This window comes from Drosophila mauritiana, chromosome 3L (genome assembly GCF_004382145.1).
Source record: "Drosophila mauritiana strain mau12 chromosome 3L, ASM438214v1, whole genome shotgun sequence".
Lineage (NCBI taxonomy): Eukaryota > Metazoa > Arthropoda > Insecta > Diptera > Drosophilidae > Drosophila > Drosophila mauritiana.
This window is the reverse complement of record NC_046669.1, coordinates 17,555,569-17,574,329: the sequence shown is the minus strand read 5'-3', so window position 1 is coordinate 17,574,329 and position 18,761 is coordinate 17,555,569. Positions and strand designations below refer to the sequence as shown.

At 38.4% G+C, this 18,761-nt stretch overlaps 1 protein-coding gene across 1 annotated transcript in view; it reads left to right on the top strand.

Moving 5' to 3' along the window:
- Positions 1-18,761, top strand: part of LOC117139428 (ecdysone-induced protein 75B, isoforms C/D) — a 104,036-nt gene that overhangs the window by 13,969 nt on the left and 71,306 nt on the right. The window lies entirely within an intron of this gene.

The following is an 18,761-nucleotide window of genomic DNA, read 5'->3' as shown; positions in this document are numbered from 1 at the left end:
GGCCTTGATATTGTCAACGACATGACTTCACCCAAACAACAAAAACAACAACATCACCGACTGCAAAAATTTAAAAATAAAATACCAAAGGAGAGGGTTGGCCCGAAGGGAAAGGGAAAGAGAGGGATGTATAGCGTCACGCTTGGGACTTGGGGGCGCTATTTATACATTTTCCCTCCTGTGATCTGCTTTTTGTTTATACGCGCGCCTAAAAACGTTCTCAGTTTCTGCTTAGCCCCTTCGATCGCTTCTGTTGCCCCAAAACTTCCAACAACAACTAGCTGCGATTCGAATCGCGGCTGTACTCGAATCTGCAATCTGCATTCCCTTCCATATGCTATTGCCATCCCGCTCCGACCTGGGAGATATAGCTCAAGTGCAGTGCCCTTGACTTAGGTCAATAACACGATTTGTTGTCGTTCTTCGGGTCTTTGGCTAGCTCTTAGCACTGACATTATCGGTATGATGCACACTCTATAGGGTCTAACTGGGTTAAGAACAACATATGATTTAAATTAAATTACATATACATATACATACATATATTAAAACACATATACAGTTATGAAAAAAGAACTATTCAAAACGAAAAGTTTCTTAATTCTATTGGATTTATTGATTTGTATTAATTTTTAATTCGCCATCAAATAGTTCTTATTATTAATCAAACATGCTTAATATAAAAGAAAACTATTTTTGTATTAGCCTTATTGTCAATTTTGTTACAGCGTTGCATTCAATTTAGTTAGCAAAGCCAGTTAGTAAGAGTTTCTGGCATTAAAAACTATATAAACTTAGTTAAAAGCCCAGTCACCAGTTCAAATCGATTGTTTTTCGATGCAGACCTCTCTCGAAACCCGCTGATATCCGGGCAGCTAGAACCTTATTAACCCAAACAAATACCGAAAGTGCCCGCACACGTCGCTGCTTAAATGGCTCATCCTTGGACATGCCATTGCCACTTGACAGTGACCTTACAACAGCCGAACGAGGCACCACCCAGTGGCCATTACCACCCCCCATTTGACACCCTGTGCCCACCCAAATGACACCCCCCGTGCGCCCTTCGTTGGACTGCAAATGCTGCTGCATAACCTTTGCCTTGCATTTGGAGGCGATGCGCATGAACCTGACATTGAACGTGATGGCAATGAAATTTTCCGAACTACTTCCGAGAGCGAAAGAGAGAGCAAGTGCAGCGCAGAAAGAGAGAGGAAATAGGGGGCTAACGGCAGAAAGGCAACTTAAAACATGCCCATCCCACCGCATCTCCCAGGTGAAAGGGGGCTGGCATTTTTGATGGCTTTCTACTATACATTGTTGCGTTGCTTTGCCGGTTTCTCGATTCTGAGTAGTTAGGGGCTGGGCTATAGGGGTTATAGCGTGGGCAACCGACGTTGTAGCGGAGGTCAGGTCAGGGCCAAAGCACTTGACATTTCTCCCCCTGCCACAAGATCATAAATATTACAGTTCCCTAGACTTTCCCCACATATATGGGTTAGTGTGTCACGCAAAACTTGGATGGGATATTTCTTATAAACAACATCGGATCGGTTGAATCCGAAACCAAACAGGTGTCATTGAACCATATGTGAAAGCAAATCATACGGAAAATGAAAGTAAAGTGTACTGAATTGATTAAAGCTCTATGTCTGATGAATATTGAAGTACTTTTTCAGTTTTAATGTGTTCTTTGTTTGTCTGGGTTTTAATAAGAAATATTATTATATTACTATATACAATTGATTTGCCAATACAAACCTTTATTATCATTTTAGTTTTTGACTATCATTTCGCATATCCGTTCCATCTAAACAGTTTTCTAACGGAGCCTAATTGATAGATAGTCGATTAGTTTAAGAATTTTCGTCCTTTACTTAAAATCAAATTTGACTATAAGCTATGTAAACTGACACTAAAACTTTTTTTTTTCCTATGAAATTTTGCTGAACTTACTTTCGGGGAAGTGAAGACTTCGGAAAGTAAACAAAAAACTAAATTACGACTCTCACTCTCATCCTTTTCGCCTCTCAGAAAAAGTAATCTTTTTTAAAGTATTTCCTTGTTTACTAAATTTAAAAATCTTTTTAAATAGGTTAATACCTTCCTGGAAAAGTATTCAAATATATTTTTTAATTACAAAAGAAAATTATTTTATTAATTATAATATAACATAACACTTGTATTAAATACTGGCTAATAGCTTATTTAATAGGTGTTGTTAAATGTTGTTAAAAAAGTTATAATCCATGTGGTAAAAACGTTTGGTCTTCCCATATTTCCGTGTATATTGTTTTTGCGGCTGCTGAAATTGACAAGTCCTTGTTTGTGGTCAAGGCCGTGTTGTGGGTTGTGTATGTGCGTTTGTGTGTGTGTGGTGGGGGTTCAATTACTTGTGTGTGTGTGTAGACTGCGAGATGGCAATGAAATGTGCATGCGTTGACAGCTACAAAAACAGCAACAACGGTCTGGGCGCGTGCTCTTCGGATTGTATAATGAACGCACAAGGACAAGGATAAGGACAAAGGCGACAGGCTTCCACTGCTTGCAGTCCACCAGTCTCCTTTCGCTCATTGGGTGCGTGTTTTTTGTGTGATAAGCAATGTCAATGTCAACTTATAATTGCCATTTTCCTTCAATTACAACCACTTGAAGTAATAAACATTGATTTTTCCTCCGTGCATCCTGTGGATTACCTCTAGTATACTAACCCAATTCTCTCCGGCTTTTGACATTCAATCGGTCTCAGTTTGTTTGAATCTATATTTGGCTGTTTCATAATTTCTCCTTCTATCGTCGTATTTATTATGGCGAAATTTGGCTTGGGGGAAATATTCGATGAGAAGCCTTGGCTCACTTCCGTGCCTTGAGTAATTTTCTTGGCAGGTTGCCCACTGTGCTGCCAGAGTTGCCACCGCAAACTCACTCACTCAATCATCAATTGTGCTCTGACGTAGCTCATAGGTTTGTATTGACCTCACCCACATTACTCTATTTCATATGTATACATAGACTTCCCCATTCGTCTGCTCTGTGACATTGAAAATAAATATTTTTGTGTCTGGGCACGGGGCATATCGAACGATTCGATGTCGGTTAGGTGACCGCCAGTTTCCGCACTACGTATTCTAATATAATTGAGAGACTTTGGCGCAGGTGGGCAGGTGGGATTACAGGTGCACGCTTAGGGGAAGCAAAATCTAAATAGAATCAAGTGCGAATTAAATATAAATAATTTATTGACAGCAGATTTATCATGGGAATTGCTTTCTAATGGGGAAGTGCAACGTGATTTTTTAGAGTTAATTTTTGTAGTTAAAATTGGTAAGCCCAACAAAATATATTGAAGCCGGAAAGTAATGCTATAAGTTTTAAAATTAAATGCAAAATATTTCGAAAGAAACTTTCCCACATCTATCCAACTTTGGAATTTTTACGCTTAAAAATGTTAGTACTTGTAAGTACTTCATAGTGACTTCTAAATATGATTTTTAAAAAACAACCAAACTAGGCTTGATAATTACTTGCCTAATCTAAAATCGCATTTCAGATACTGCCAACCATCGTGACTTAGAGGCATCATCAGAAATTATAATAATAACAAAACAGCCACAAAAAGGGGCTGGGAGAGCGAAAGATAGGGAACTACTGGGTGGGCAGTGGGAGGAGGGAGGCTGGCCTTGCCTGAGGTCTTGTGTAAGCGGCTAAATGGGGACCTACGTAATGTGTGTCACTTGCTCCACACTCTCACTCACACACACGCCGGCGAGAGAGGGAGGCAAAAAGTAAAATGAAAATAAATTGTGATGGTCAAGGTCGTTGGCATGTGCGCTTTGCGCAATAAAAACACAAAAACCGGGCGCAGAAATGAGGAAAAATGTGCAAAACAAGCGGATAAAAGTTGGGGAACTCTCGACGCGATGTCTGCAAATCTTAGAGGACCGAAACGAAGACAACCCACTGACGCCCCATAAACTGACCCACATTTAATATTTACCATTAATCTTGTATTCTCTCTCTTTTCCTTGCAGGTATGTACCAAAACGCCTTATGATGCCAAGTCCAATTAAATGTAAGTCCTTCTCGGATGTCGGTTAATGCCACTCAAAGTCAATTAACTGGCAATTAAGCCAGGGCCTACCTTTGCCGTTGGGCCCCCAGCCAATTACCCCTGGGCAAGGACCTGCTGCCCATGTCCTGGCAGCCCCTTGCCAATTTTACTTTTCCACACTTTTCAGTTTGCATTCCGAGGGCAAAAGCTCTCGCCTGCGCTGAAGGTTACTTGCGATCAAGGGCAGCCCAATGTCGGATCCTTGGTGAAGGATGGGGCTGCACTGCACGTGTAGCACATACAAGGGCAAACTGGCACTGAAACCATTATTTGAATATAAACATTGTCATACCATTTTTCTAAATCTATAGTATTTCAATCTGATTTTACGTTTCGTAATAACATAATTTTAAAATATCGATTTTAAAATGTTTGCTCCATCCTTTATTATTGGTCTCTATACTTTCTTTTCCTACTAAAACAGCTGTTTGTTCAATGTTGCCGCATCTGTTGCACTTCCTGGCGGCAACTTGTGGCTCTTCACCTGCAGAGAAGTGCAGAAAGCTCTCTCCTCTTGGTCTAAATCTCTTTGACTGTCATCTCTCACTAATTGCAGGGTTGCGTTTAGTTGGCAATATTTAATTTTAATAGTTGCAACTACGTATTTCGAAGAGCTTTCGTGCGCGAACTTTAGCTGCGAATGCAACCCAAGCGCATCAGCAAAGCTTCAGGTGCAGTTTCGGACTTTTACGATTTTCTGTGGAAAAACTTTTGTCTAATGCAACTGGAAAATTGTATGACAAAGCTTTTTCTCGTTGCATTTTTCGCAGTTGTTGCGGTTCCACCATCTGGCAATAGATGGCAGCAGGCATGCAGCTGTGAAAAATTCTTGCTAGATCGGTTGGGTTTAAAGCAAATTGTATTTTATTTTATAGCTTGAAAATACATTCCTTGTTATCTAAAAGATTAGAGAAAATGGTTACTTATGAAATATTCATAACACGACGTTTTTCTTAATGATTCCTTTTTATCTATTTTTTCCTTAGCATCTTTTAGAATTCAGGATGGAATGTTAACCTCATTTACTTTGTTGTTAATCCAACATAATCCCAAACAAATAGCTCCCCATTCAAATGGATTCCCAGCCACAATCGTTAAATAGCAAAAGCGACCTTAACCTTGAGCAAGTTACACCATTAGTTGTTGTTTATTACGGCTTCGTTCGTAAATTTTTTTTTACGTATTTGTGGGTAGCAACACATTTAATTAACCGTTTAGTAGGCCGAAACAAAAATTGAAATATTTCTCGTAAACCTATGCTCGTTTTTCCTCGGGCTTTTCCGTTTACTTTTGGCTCCGAATGTTTCCTTACAGCCATTAGGTTCGGTTTTGGGTGTTGGCAGGCGTGGTGGGCTGTTTGCCGAGTTGATTGCTACCACCTCCATAGAAGGAGGCCTATAAATTTGGCACATAACTCTCACACGCATTAGCACTTTGTCAATGTGGCAGCTTGCCCTGTCCCTGTCGCTCTTGCAGCGCCAAATCTCTTTCTCTTTCCTGGCTTTCTGCGCTTTCCTTTCGCTTTTGTTGCTCTTCGACCGGGCATGTGTCGAATTTCGTTGGTGGCCTTGACTTTTAGTAACCTTTCAGTTAATTCTAGTGTTATTAATGGAGCAATTCGTGGAAATTGCTCGCTGTGTGCGCTCTCTCTCTCTCTGCTCTAAATGGTTTTCTCTTTCATTATTGGAGCTCACTTTTCTTGACTTAATTGAATTTGTTGTTTGCATTGACAAGACTTTGAGCTGTTTGCTTACTTTAAAATTATGATAAATGATTTTATGCGGAAAACATTTTCGAGCGACAGGATACACAAATTTTCCGTTGGCCCACGGCCAAAGTAATACCACCTACATTTACACTGTTAATAATAATGTCCATTTACCTATTTAAATGTTTTTTTACTTGAGATGTATGGTATAATTTTCATATTACACCTACGCTCATTGTCTTTAAATAATTCTCCATTTCATGCCAATCTTCTTGCTGCTGAAAGCAAATTCATGGTCAATGTGTCAAATCCCCTCAAGCGAAGTACAAACCCCCTGCATAAGCCGCTTTGTTTCCGTGGGCTGTCCACCCAAACCACCCACTAAAATCCCACCCACTCACAGCCTCAAGTTTGACCCCATTGGGCTAGGCCTTTTCTCTTGGCTTGTGCTAAAAATAACCCATACGCCCCTTTGGCCCACCGGAACCTTTTTTTCTCTCACTTGTATTACTTTCCTCTCCTCCTCTCTCAAATAAAAGCATTTTGCTCTTCTTAGGAAATATTTGTAGGACTCATATTATTTTGGCTCTGATGGAAAAATTGGTTTCATGCTATGCCTAAGACAATGTTTTTTGGAATTTCTGTCCGTGTTTTAGATGTCATTATATATATATTATGAATAATATAATATTTTTCAAAATGTGTATATTTCAATTTGCTATACATATATTTGCATATCAATTTGTTCACCAATTTTTGTCAATTTTTTTAATAGGCGTTCTAAATGCAAGTAGACAGCTTGAATTAGATTTATCTTCCCATTAAATGCTTTTTGTAAATTTATAATAATATGTTATATTAATTATATTTAAGTTCAATGCACTACTCGTTGTCAGGATGAAATCTCTTGACTTTGGCTATTGTTTTTTTTAGAGCAATAGCATTGAATGATATTCGATCTTAGTATCCTGGTATTCTTGTGTGCGATATTTCCTGATTAAATTTAATGCCGCTCTCAACTTTCCAGTTTCTGTAAACAGCCCATCTCGCTCGCACAGTTGTGACCTAATGACCTAGCTGTGTACAAGCTTTTGTCGGCCTACTTTGCAAATGGAAGATACATGCTGCCCCACTGTCATCTTTAGCCACCCCCAAGTTTCCACCCAACGAGCACGTTACACTTAAATTTTAAGGTGCCACATATGATTTGGCTTATTGAAAACCAACAATATGACGCCCTTTTTTCGCCTAAAGCCCCTGTGTTTATTAACTTCTTAAGTGTATTGGTATTTGTAAGGAATTTGTTTATTTTTCGCTGGCTCACCTAATGCGCATTAACTGCCGAAAAATACACACGAAAATAAGGAATATTATATTCGTGTGTGTGCAAATGTTTGTGGACTGCCTCAATACTTCCTCGCAAAGCTTTTCCGCATAATTTTCCCGCTTCCTTTTTGGAGAGCTTTCCCAATAAACACGGCAACAAATGTCGCACGCGCTGCGGCAACAACAAAAGCAACCACACTCGTGGAAACTGCTGATTAAATATACACATAATGTGAGAACACTGGCGTTAAAAATGTGCACACACCGTTATACATAAAGCAAACCAAAATATTTACAGTAGATGTTCTAGAAGCAGAAAATAAAAAACATTTCATGCATTAACAATATTTTTATTTTGTAGAAGAATTAACATGGCAAACTTCATTTCAAATTAATGCAACAATTTAAAGATCTTTAAAGGCTATGCATTTTAAAAAAAAATATTAATAAAGTCAAAGTTTTGAAAACTTTTCAAATTTAAAGTAAATGTCATTCATGTCTTAAAACGTATTTGATACACATCTGTCCTGCAATTATTCGATTTTGAATTGCTTTAACAAGAAATCATATCGAATTTTTTTCTAGGCATTCACTGTATATACCAGAATATTTATTAATTTACAAACATAGTGTATACATATGAAAGAAACAGACGCAGAAAAATACAGCCAAAAAGCCCACCCGCCGTCGACGTCGACGTCAGCGTCGCTGTTGTATGTGTTGCTTTTGTTGTTTCCGAGTAAATAGGTGAACGACCGTCGATAATACGCGACCTTCAAAATAATCTGGGCCAAGTGCTGTCCCAGTGCGCGGTGGTATGTGTGCCTGTGTGTATCTGTGTGTGCGTTTGTATCTGAGAGTGCCGTACACTCACGCACTCTCTCTCACACTCTCGCCCACAGCCACCCCCTTAGCTCATATTCATTGCTCTTTCTCTCTTTGTGTTTGCGAGTGTGAACAGCTTTTGTCGCCCGCTTTTGTTGTCTGATGTTTGGAGAATATTTATGCGTTTCCTATCAGAGTTATTACAATGAATAGTAGCCTATATATTAACTTAAATCACAGTTATTTTTACGATGTGGATGCATTGTTTAATTCAACTCTCATCGTTGGTGGGGATTTGAGTTATGGATTCTATTTTAGAGAGCGCTAAATCTTCAAAAATATAATTAGCAAATGGTATTAAAAATTAATTAAATATATATTTCACAATTGTTATTCTTATTTTTCTTATTATTATTTTATAAGCCCTATCTTAGCTTATATAGTATATTATTGATTTTATTGCAATATATCAAAAATCCTGATAAACAAAGAAAAACAGTTAGCTTTATAGTCACCTCAAAGCTTTTCTGAGCTTTTCACGCCTTTTCGTGACGTTTTGAAGGGCCAAAGTCGTTGCACTTTATCCAGGACAATGACATGACACACACACACACAGAAGCGAAGCAGCACAAAATCCTTACACACATTTTGAAAGCACCGTCGGCTGGCCATTTGTGAAGCCATTTGAATTGCATTGCAGTTATTTTCGGTTTTAATTAAAATTTTAAAATTGTCTCTTCTTCGTTTTTTGTCTTTGACATCGTTTAGTGGGTGCCGAGGGCCGGGAAAGGGGGTTTTCGGTGATAAAACGGTGGGTCACCATTTATCGGCGCCTTCTGTCCCATTTGCATGAAGTCGAATTGCTTTGGGGGTGAGCACAGTTCATGTCCTTGGACGAATTTCCCCGAGAGTTGAATAGACACTGAAGGTTATGCGCTCTATAAATGTATATGCATGACTAAGTGAGTTTCGTGAGAGGTTGAATGCATGGGAAACTACGTCAGCGGATCAAGAGACTTATGTGCGGTTGCGGTTAAGTTTTTGAGTCCGGACAGGGGAAAGTTCTGAAGGAAGGCAATTATCCTGTCCTCAATTCAGTGTATGATTTTGCACTCTTAAAATCATATCATTTACATGTTGCGTCTCCTAAACTAATTTGGCAAGCCTAAACTTTTATATTTAATTAAAAGTTCCAATTCTCCTGCTTTGCGTTGCACAGCTTGCAACCTTCCATTCTCTAAGAAAAGTGTGTTTCGCCATTAAGTTGAGCCCCTTCTCCTATCAATTCTCAGTTCTCAACGGTGTTGGCCTAATCGAATCAGCAGCGAACTGCTGGTGGGTTAAGTGCTTTTTATTTTCACACCGTTTGGCGCCTAACATGTTTAATGGAGCACTAGCGGCAGCCAATTTACACATATACAAATTTATATAGTTTAAGCAATGCCTGCCTTTTCAAAAACAAAACTGTACAACTCATATTTTTGAATTGTTTTTCAACTTATTGATGAGTAATATTAGCAATAATCCAAAGCCTTTGTATTTCAGGAGTATGGAATGCTTGACAATATATTTATTGCATACTTTTGGCATAGTTATTTTAATTGTTTCCAAAACACCAGATAATTCTACTAAATTGGATATTACGTGGTAATTTAAAATATATTACAATTGAACATTTGATTAAAAAGTGAATACATTCCCTTACGATAAACAAAATATGTTTAGATACTTCTAATGAATTAATGAAAAATAGTACCAAGCACTAGTGCAAAGTTTGTGCCAGCTTGAGCAGATTGTAGATAGATTGAACCGGTTACCTTCGAATATTTTTCTCAGTGCGCAGCAGCCCAAGTGGTTCAACCCACACCCAGATTCTACTGCTGGGCGCTGAGTGCAACGCGAAGTGACCCTGAACCCGTGCAACGACACAGAATCGCTGGCTGCGGCTGCTGGCCGGGATTGTGCAACATGGCAGCCGAATCCAAATTGAGGGCAGACCCAGAGGCACGGCCTCAGTGGGCGGATATAATGGCCCCCGTTCGCTCCCTCGACTTACGTGGGGTGCTTCGGTTGCAATGAAAAGTTCAAATGCGTTCGCTGACATTTTGCTACAGTTCCCAATGCCACTCTTCGGTGGCTGGAAAGTCCAAGGCAGAACGGGGATTGCGGAAAACGGAGGTGGCTTAGCTGCTGGCTAGGACAATCCCTATGTAGCTCAAGGATTCGGTCGCATTCGCGTTGCACAAGCCACAGACGTTTACTTACCTAACCCAAACATCGAGTCTCTGGTCTTCTATTTGTCTTAAATGCAGCTTATGTTGCTAGTGTGGCTCATATATTTATTACTTTCTATTGCTGCTCCGTCTTGCTATGCAATTTTGATTCAATTTTGATCTAACTTTTTATGTCATTATATTGTCGCTTTTTTCAATGATAGTTCAAATAACAATTAAATGCATCACGAGGAATTACGCTTTTATCAGGAGTTTCGCCATATAAAATATATATTCATTTATTGCTGGTGCAACAATAAATTATAATAATCTTATCTACATAGAATTTGGTCTATGAAATTGATTAAAAGTTTTATTTTTGTTTGTTTGCTGACAAAAGCATAATTTAAGTTTTATTTTTAATTGGGGTCCCTTTGAAGGCGCAAGTTTTGTTTCAGGCATTTGTGCTGCGGCTCTCAGGAAACTTTTTGAGTGGTTTCTGCTGTAGCCCTAGTTGCCTTTGTTGCCATTGTTGCTGGTATTGGTGTTATTGCTATTGCTACTGGCCAACGCCGAAGCCTTTCTCACGCCTCGTTTTTGGCTCGTATCGCTGTTCGTCAGCCCGGCCTTGAATAATTCTTCTGTCATTGGCATTTTCACAGTTCATTTAACTTTGGCCCGCTCTGCTTTTGCTGCTGCTTCTGCTTTTTGGGCCTTCGTAAGGCAGGACTAGGTTTTTGGTGCTTCTGTTGCCAACCGGAGCGGTGATCGGACTTCGGCCGAGGATTTTATCCGCTGCATTCCCCAAATCGGTTGTTGGTTTTGGCGGCCACAATCTGATAGTTTCGCATTTGGTTAAATGTTCGTCATCAGCCTGAGCCAATCACTTTTGTCTGGGCCGCCAAATGGGGTTAAGCAGAAATGGTTAGGCTATTTAATTTTATTGGAGCTGAAATATACACAAGCTTATGCCAAGAAAGATACAACTCTTTGACTTGATTAAACTACTGATAATGTTTAAACTAAATTGTTTAAATACAATAATCTATACAAACAGGTAGAAGCGAATTTCACTCACACTAGTAAATAACTACAAATAAAAATTTCTAATAGCATTATTTAGTTCACAGAAAATGTACTAATTTCCTGTACTTACGCTGTTTAAAACGTGTATCAAGATCGATTTCACTTACTTTACTTAAAGTGACAAACTAATGGCACTGAGATTTAAATCCACGCGCCAAAGCTTTCCCATCACTTCTTGCAAGCAGTGCAAAGCTCCAAGCAGTGCGACAAACTGTAGCCACATGGCCGGCCCCGAAAAAAGCAAAAACAAACCGAACAGCTGACTGAAACTTGCGATTTTCTGCTTCTGCATTTCGGCTTTGGCGCCCCGCGTTTGTTGTTTTGCTTATTATTCTGCGTTCTTCGCTCGCTGCGCGAATACCGAAATTCTGAACACTGAGACTGTGCCCGGCGCTCAAAAATCTTTCCCAAACTTTTCGGCTTTTCCACGTGAATTCAAACGGCCAAAGCACAAATCAAAAATATATATTTTTGAGAATTCCCCGAGTGTCATAAAGAGAGAGTGATAAGTCTTTCTAAATGTTAAATAGTTAGAGAATGCATAAACAAATGGTGGCATTTATTAGATGAAAATGCATAAAGACTTGGCCAAAAATAAAACACGTAAAAAATCCTACATCATCACCGCTCTGGTTGCTACCTTGTGATAAATCTGTGCACACAATTATTCCATAGGAAATTTAATCAAAGTTTTTTAAAGTTAAAGTTAAAAACAAGTTGATAGCCAAAACTAGACTAGTTAGCTAAACGAATTGAACACTCACAAAGGTGCCATAAAAAGCCTTAAATAGATTAACGAGAAATAAAATAACTAGTACAAATCCTAGCAAATTTATAGATTAATCAGACAATTCCAATCAAACATATTTAAATCAAACTAATTTGAGAGACTTGGTAATACCACATCTGAATAATTAAATACATCGAGCCAAGCCCCTTTTCAACGGTAATCAAACATAATGACAGTGGGCAGTCGGGAGGATCTCTTTGCCCAGGCAAAACACATAGACGATACCGAACGTCTGATTGGACGAGTCTTAGCTGGTGAGTGAATGAATCAGCCTAAAGTATAGATATTGTATCTGTATGTTGATATATGTATATTGCAATCGAGTGTAGTCAATATTTAAGGTTTAAGACCCACTATCTAAGTCTTTTGTTTTCCCAATTAGTTCGCAAATTTGAATTTTTTGGAGAAAAGATGTTCGATCTTACATAAATTTTGAATATCGAATATATCTGTCATTATAGATTAAATATGTGTAAGCGTAGAACATCATTGTATCTTTTAAGCCACTCTTATAGGTATAATTAATAATAGTTAAGCTTAACTCATATAAAAGCTAAGTTTGTTTAATTAGAATGTCATAAAAAGCGACCTCTTGCATGCCTAAAATTTCTTGCCACTTCATTCTCATCCACAAGCGCCAGCGAATTTCCCAGTCTCGAAAAAAATGATTTCACTTTCTGTCTATCTTTCTATTGGCTCCATGTACTGCGAGTATTTTTGGCGCTTCCTCGGCGGTCGTTGAACTCATTAACCTAAATTTTCCTTTTGTGCAAAAACAAAAACCAAACGCAACAATCTGAGTGAGGGGGATAAGAGGCAGGTCCGTCGTGACGATAGCAAATCGCATTTGCTGGCTGCCTTTTTATTATCTTTGCCGAGGGGATATTTCTGCAGGCTTTGGGCAATAAGAATTTTATTGGCATATTGGCTGGCCACATCATGAGCTGATTATTTTATGCATTTTTAAAGTATGATTAATACTTGCCGCATTATTATATTACATATTCATGTTTGGCCTCAAAATGCGTATCAGAGAATCTTGATGAATGAATTAGCGTTTATGCGATGCTTATGATTATCGTAATATGTTGATAGGAAAATACGTAAATAATTTTAAAAAGCTTAGAAAATATGAACTATTAAGAAATTTAAAAGAAAGAAAAGCTATATTATGTTTAAATTTACCAAAACAAGAAAACAATAAATAGTTCTCGTTTCTCAATAATACACAAAAAATAAATGTTCAAAATGGTATATCCAAAAAATATATATAAATATATATTTATATTTCTTCATTAATTTTATAAAGGAGCTGACGGAATTAAATATGGGTTTAACCATAATAATTTATATTGAACTCAGCTATAAATACTCAGATCATTCATATAGCTTATATGGTATTTACAAAACTATTGCGCATTACCCTTGAAATCTCTTTGTTATACCCTTAAAAGTAGGCTACATTTTGTATATAACTGCGATTGGATGGTATCGTAACGCCGCATCAGTATGTTTTCTTAATAGTTAATATTTTCTTAATATTTTATTATTTCCCTAAGTTTTCGAATTACTTAGTTCCAGTTTTGAGCTGTTTCTATTATCGCAAATTCCAAAGCATGAACGCTATACGTGAGGGAGCCTATTCCATGAGCACCAATCAAACTCAAGCCGAAAGCAGCGCAAAAACCCGAACGAATCCGATGTTGAACGAAAGTAAAAGCACACTAGCTATATCAGCAATGTCTGTTGCTGTCGTTGATGTTGGAAAATCTAGGCCAGGGACTCGTGCGGTCGTTGAACTTGGCCAAATGTGGGGGCACATTGCGAAGAGGGAGGGGGGAGGGAACCTGGAGCCATGAAAGTGAATTTCGCTTTCAATTGATAGCGCTCATGGAAAGCACAAAGATTGCGTCTGGCACTTAGTTTTGAACCTCTTGAATGTTGCTTATTTTATTTGCAACTAACTGAATGGCTACGGTGTCTTACACAGGCACATGCACGTGCCACAAGTATTTGGGGCATTTGTTGACATTTTGTGGCATTTATTCTGTTGAATTTATATTTTTTTCCGTTCCTTTTTTTTGTCGGTTGCCAGTTGGAGATTTATGACTGACAATATTAGGTTTTTGCGTTTGAACAAAACGCTTGGGTGACAATTTTTTGTGAATAAATGGGATTGTCTTGTGACTTCTGATATTTGTAAATATGTTGGAAGCACACGAAAGATTTTTGAGAATTTTACTACTACTTTAATTGGTTTCTTATATTTAAAACTGAACAACATTTAAACACCGTATATATCAGTTACAAGTTAATCTGTTCAAACTATCTATGGCAATAACCTTCCTCATATCTCACAGTATTGTTTGATTATTAAATTCTAGGCTTTTCCGTTCTTGAAACTAGAGTTTAACATTTCTTATTTATTTTTTGCAATTTGTCTAAGTTTTAACTGGAGATTAGATAAGCGGACCGACAGCCGGCATAATAAAAGAACGTGTGATAGCAACGCAGTTTATTCGCCCTCTTTTTAAAATTGGCTCCGCTCTCCAAACTATTTCAAACGATTCTAAACATTGGGATAACTACATTTTCTTAATAAGTTTATTGCCTATTTTTTGCTAGTTTTTAATACATGGTCTAATCAACTAATGTGGGAAAAACCCATAGGCATTTTCCTTCTTTCCTCTCCGCTTCACTCAGTACTTGCTCTCTCATTTCCTCCATGCCTCTCTCCGATTTTTCTCTTATCGCACTCCCTCTCTATTTTTTCGGTCTGGGGTTCTAGGCATTGTGGCTTTGGCCTTGGAACTGCCATCGCGTTCATTGACCTGCCTCAGCTCGGGTTTGTTTTTTCATTGCTGCCCCTATCTGTAACTATGTTTTGTGTGTGTGTGTGTGTGTGTGAGTGTGTGATTGCGGTGCGCGTGTGTGTTTAGTTCTATTATCGCTACGGCCGATGTACGCGGCGATATGATGCCAGCCAAATGACCTAATAATTTTTTTTGTTTTGCTTTATTTTTCACTCAGCTAACATTTGCGTTTGCTGGGGGGATCACAGGGATGGTGAGGAGGGGCAGGTATGTCAAGGGCGTAAGGCGGGTCCAATTTCTTTTTTTGGGGCACGATTCAATATGGTTTCATATGAGTTCGTTCGTAAACACTGCGTATACTTGATGGTATTTTCATAAATTCTACGATTGTCGCAAAATTGTAAAATAATTTAAACTATTGTTTTCATAATAATTTCTGTTCCACATTCTTTCGAAATGCATGTGAATATTTTTCTGAGAAATCACATTTGCTTGTCAGCTGCAGTAGATAGAAGAACATTTGATGCTGACAGCTATGAGAGAGTGGGATAAAAACTCGCATTACTCATACGCAACGTGGACACTACTAAGAGAGAGAGAGAGAGAGTGTAAGCACCTCAATTCTCGCTCTCCGGCAGCAGTTTTCTGGGGTAAATGCATTGGTCGCATTGGGCCAATGCCCGGCCTTCAAATTGGCCCGGTTCTGGCGCCCAGTTGGGGCTCCAACGCAGCTTTGATGCTGCCACCGCTGCACCTTGATCCGCTCCTGTTCGAACTGCAGTCGTTGCTGCTGTGCTCCCATTGTGCCAGTGTACAAATGCCCCTGAATGAAAATTTGCTTAACTGTTTTCATCGCTGGCCAAGAGTGAGCGGATGGCTTAAATGTTTTCAGCTTACCGTAGCGAAGGCTAAGCGTGTTGGGAAATGCTTGATTTATGAGGCGGTTGCATTGAAGATCAAAGATTAATTGGATTGGAAAAGTTTAAAAATAAGTAAATGTACTTCGGGTGCTAGCGATATCTTGAGAGTTATTTAAGAACTCATTTTAAATTAAGTCCTTACCGAGGATTTGGAATTATATTTATAAATATACAAACAGCCCTTGAAATACTTAAATAATTTTCAATTACTTATCAAATATTTATTCTACTTTCAGGTAAGTCAACTGCGATCGATCAATCACGCTTCTAATCCCTTGATTCCCGCCTCGTATGTAAGTTGTAACAAATTAGCTAAGCGAAAACGAGTCCCAGCTCACAATATCAATCGCTCGATCGAATCGAATGTCATCAGGGGTTCTTCACCTGTCCCCAGTGTTTCTAGTGGGCCACAACCTTGCCACCGCTGAAACTGAGTCAAATAACTCATAAAAATAAATGTGCACGGCTGCGGAATACGGTGTCATGTCCGATGTGTTATGTACATTGGAGCCTCAGACCCACACGATTTGCATTTTGCAATTGAATCGAGAGAGAGGCCAGCGCTGCGCTCTATGCAATAAATAAATTCAACATAATTTTTCTTAATGTTGTGCTCTCTGCCCCTTTTCCTTTGTCCGAGCTGAGCACCGAGTTGAATGCACCAGCAGCATTGTGAAGCAATAGCCTCGATCTAAATTTACACACAGATACACACGCACACTCAGGCAGCGAACTGCAGCTACGGATTTTGTCATGGATATGCGAGTGTGCGTGCGTCTGTGTGTTGAACTTGCACTCAATTTGTGTGTCGCTCACACACACACTCTCAAGAGGGAAAAGCTTAGAGCGAGAAGCTTTTTTGGCGATGGCGAACGGAAATGGCAACGAAAGAGCGAGCAGAAGGTATACCCCTCTCTCTCTTTCTCACACCTAAAACTGAAGGATTCAAGCAGCCAGATCCCTTGATCCAAATTCACTAACCCTATATCAACGAATTATTTTTAAAATAATTGAATACTCTATTTTAATATACAAACGAATTATTTTCAATGTTATATTTGCTAGACTAGGAGCTTCTCTATTAACAAAATACTGTCAAATACTGTTATTTAAAATCTGACTCAAATTGAACTATTAATATGCTATGGACTTTTAAAAAATTCTATGAAAAAATATTTTATAACATTATTATTATACATATGTATTTCTAAATTTAAAAGAAATCTTTATCTATCTATATTCTCATTAAAATTACTTGTTATCGATATGTGAATAACATATTATTTTAAAAAATTACATTTAATTTGTTGGCAAAGCGAATCAGATGTATGAAATCAATAGCATAATTCAATTAAAAAGTTTCCATTTTTCAATACGCCCTAATCATAATCCATAAATACTTTTAATTATTACAAACCAAACTCAGCTAACAAAAGCCAACCCCCACACAAGCTGACCGTATTTTTCAATAGAATCTCAAAAATAGTAGACAAAAAGTCGCACAAATACGCAGAGAGCATTTTTAGAGGTTACTTCGAAGCGGGTCAGTTCAGTTCATTCGCCCTGTCTCACAATTAGGTGGCGAGAGGGGATGGCGTGGGGGCTGAGGGGGTTTTTCGGTGGGCCAGAGAGGGGGTGCAACCTTGCAGTGCATTTTCATAGAGCCGCTCGCTATCGCGTCGTAAGGTTGTGAGTGTAGAGCGCCATATTGCCAAGCCAACTGCACGTGACCTCGTTGCATGTGGCGACTGTTACCCCTCTCTTTCCCTCCCCCACCATGTGCATATTATATATATTTTTTTGTTCGCCCAGCCTAGCACACAAATTGAAGTCGACAAACGTTCATGAACTCAATTTTGGGTTTCCTTCAAATCTGCAGTGACGTCAAAGAGCAACTGTAAATATTTTTTTTTAAGCTTCTTAGCTGAATTAACAACAGGCCTGACAATGTTGCTGCTATTATTTTTCTGTTAATCAAACAAACAAATTTATATTCGAAAATCCAAATCGAAGTCCAAGTTATATGGTAAAACGAATTTCTATATTAATACAACTAATGTGGATGTTTAGCGTGGGGCGCCATCTGGCGGTGGTTGGCGCATACTTGCCTTCTTCAGAAAGCTCTAAGTTGCTGATACCGTCCACTGGGGGCGCCAGCACTGATTTCAGAAAGCTTTTTCAAATATTCGTTAATTAGATTTCGAACATTAATGCATCTTAAATAAAAATAATTTGTTGGATATAAAAAAAATTTACGAAGGGCTAATTAATATCTCACTAAATATAAAACAATATAAAACACATACCGCAAACTATAAATTCTTGGTCAATTTGTATGATTATATAGCTGCGTTTGATTTGTTATAAGGTACAAAGACTTTTATTAACTTCTACTACCGATAACTACCGAAATAATTTTGTTTTTTTAATGGTTTGAAAATAGTTTAGGTTTCCTTATAAATCTCTAGATACCTGTTGAACTTCACAATCTCTTTTAGATATGATAGACTTTTCTATTCAATTGCGTAGCGATCCGTCAAAGTGATCTCAAATTCTAATTGCCTCGATCGAAGGCGATGCATAAACCCTTTACTTGGATTGGATTTTTTAAATTTTTTTAGGGTTGGCTGGGAACTTTATGCGCATTGCAAATTCAGTTTGGGCCCTTACACTTAAGTGATTCTCAATGCGATACGCTCCTTCCACCCTTCTCTTTTCTCCTTCCGCCCTCTTTTCCCCCCGCGGATATATCTCTCTTTTTCGTGTGGCAGCTTTTCTCCTTTGGCTTCTTTCAAGGTTGTTCGGACATTGACATTTTCATTATTTGGTGAGTTCTCTTTTTATGCCAAAAAAGTTTGGTTTTCGGTTTTGCAGTGTCTTCCTCTTGTTCGTTTTTGGTGCGTATTCTTCTCCCTATGCTTTTTCTTATGGTTCTTTGTGTTTTTTTTGTATATTTTTTTTATTTTGTT